Source organism: Capsicum annuum, chromosome 12 (genome assembly GCF_002878395.1).
Source record: "Capsicum annuum cultivar UCD-10X-F1 chromosome 12, UCD10Xv1.1, whole genome shotgun sequence".
Lineage (NCBI taxonomy): Eukaryota > Viridiplantae > Streptophyta > Magnoliopsida > Solanales > Solanaceae > Capsicum > Capsicum annuum.
This window is the reverse complement of record NC_061122.1, coordinates 80,533,088-80,535,587: the sequence shown is the minus strand read 5'-3', so window position 1 is coordinate 80,535,587 and position 2,500 is coordinate 80,533,088. Positions and strand designations below refer to the sequence as shown.

General features: G+C 39.9%; 1 pseudogene; it reads left to right on the top strand.

Annotated features, from left to right (window-relative positions):
* LOC124889626 overlaps positions 1–2,277 on the top strand; it is a 6,217-nt pseudogene extending 3,940 nt beyond the window's left edge.
* Positions 2,278–2,500: the final 223 nt, after the last annotated feature.

Sequence of the window (2,500 nt, the reverse complement as noted above, 5' to 3'; positions counted from 1 at the left end):
AGTCTGACTCATAGTGATCATTTATCAAAGAATGACTTTGGTTATCAAATGATTGAACAACCGGGAGCAATTTACTTACGATACTTAGTTGACATTCATAAAAAGCATCTAATGAATTATGAGTTCAATCCATCCTGTTTAGCAGAAAGACGGATATTCCTTGCTCATTATCAGACAATCACTTATTCACAAACTTCGTGTGGGGAAAATAGTTTTCATTTCCCATCTCATGGAAAACCCTTTTCGCTCCGCTTAGCCTTATCCCCCTCTAGGGGTATTTTAGTGATAGGTTCTATAGGAACTGGACGATCCTATTTGGTCAAATACCTAGCGACAAACTCCTATGTTCCTTTCATTACGGTATTTCTGAACAAGTTCCTGTATAACAAGCCTAAAGGTTTTCTTCTTGATGAGATCGATATTGATGATAGTGACGATATTGATGATAGTGACAATCTTGATGCTAGTGACGATATCGATCGTGACCTTGATACGGAGCTGGAACTGCTAACTAGGATGAATGGGCTAACTGTGGATATGATGCCGGAAATAGACCGATTTTATATCACCCTTCAATTCGAATTAGCAAAAGCAATGTCTCCTTGCATAATATGGATTCCAAACATTCATGATCTGGATGTGAATGAGTCGAATGACTTATCCCTCGGTCTATTAGTGAACCATCTCTCCAGGGATTGTGAAAGATGTTCTACTAGAAATATTCTTGTTATTGCTTCGACTCATATTCCCCAAAAAGTGGATCCCGCTCTAATAGCTCCGAATAAATTAAATACGTGCATTAAGCTACGAAGGCTTCTTATTCCACAACAACGAAAGCACTTTTTCACTCTTTCATATACTAGGGGATTTCACTTGGAAAAGAAAATGTTCCATACTAACGGATTCGGGTCCATAACCATGGGTTCCAATGCACGAGATCTTGTAGAACTTACCAATGAGGTCCTATCGATTAGTATTACACAGAAGAAATCAATTATAGACACTAATACAATTAGATCCGCTCTTCATAGACAAACTTGGGATTTGCGATCCCAGGTAAGATCGGTTCAGGATCATGGGATCCTTTTCTATCAGATAGGAAGGGCTGTAGCACAAAATGTACTTCTAAGTAATTGCCCCATAGATCCTATATCTATCTATATGAAGAAGAAATCATGTAACGAAGGGGATTCTTATTTGTACAAATGGTACTTCGAGCTTGGAACGAGCATGAAGAGATTAACGATACTTCTTTATCTTTTGAGTTGTTCTGCCGGATCGGTCGTTCAAGATCTTTGGTCTTTATCCGGACCCGATGAAAAAAATGGGATCACTTCTTATGGACTCGTTGAGAATGATTCTGATCTAGTTCATGGCCTATTAGAAGTAGAAGGCGCTCTGGTGGGATCTTCACGGACAGAAAAAGATTGCAGTCAGTTTGATAATGATCGAGTGACATTGCTTCTTCGGCCCGAACCGAGGAATCCCTTAGATATGATGCAAAAGGGCTCTTGGTCTATCCTTGATCAGAGATTTCTCTATGAAACGGAGTTTGAAGAAGGGGAGGGAGAAGGAGCCCTTGACCCGCAGGAGGATTTATTCAATCACATAGTTTGGGCTCCTAGAATATGGAGCCCTTGGGGCTTTCTATTTGATTGTATCGAAAGGCCCAATGAATTGGGATTTCCCTATTGGTCCAGGTCATTTCGGGACAAGCGGATCATTTATGATGAAGAGGATGAGCTTCAAGAGAATGATTCGGGGTTCTTGCAGAGTGGAACCATGCAGTACCAGACACGAGATAGATCTTCCAAAGAACAAGGCCTTTTTCGAATAAGCCAATTCATTTGGGACCCTGCAGATCCACTCTTTTTCCTATTCAAAGATCAGCCCCCTGGCTCTGTGTTTTCACATCGAGAATTATTTGCAGATGAAGAGATGTCAAAGGGGCTTCTTACTTCCCAAACAGATCCTCCTACATCTATATATAAACGCTGGTTTATCAAGAATACGCAAGAAAAGCACTTCGAATTGTTGATTAATCGTCAGAGATGGCTTAGAACCAATAGTTCATTATCTAATGGATCTTTCCGTTCTAATACTCTATCCGAGAGTTATCAGTATTTATCAAATCTGTTCCTATCTAACGGAACGCTATTGGATCAAATGACAAAGACATTGTTGAGAAAAAGATGGCTTTTCCCGGATGAAATGAAAATTGGATTCATGTAACAGGAGAAAGATTTCCCATTCCTTAGCCGGAAAGATATGTGGCCATGAAAGAGGGATTAAGTGGAACAGAATTGACTGGGTGGTAGAGTCGTGGAAACGCTTGTTTCTTCCATATTTTGGACCTTAGCTCCATGGAAGAATATGTTACTGCTGAAACACGGAAGAATTGAAATCTTAGATCAAAACACTATGTATGGATGGTATGAACTGCCTAAACAAGAATTCTTGAACAGCAAACAACCAGTTCAGATATTCACGACCAAGAAGT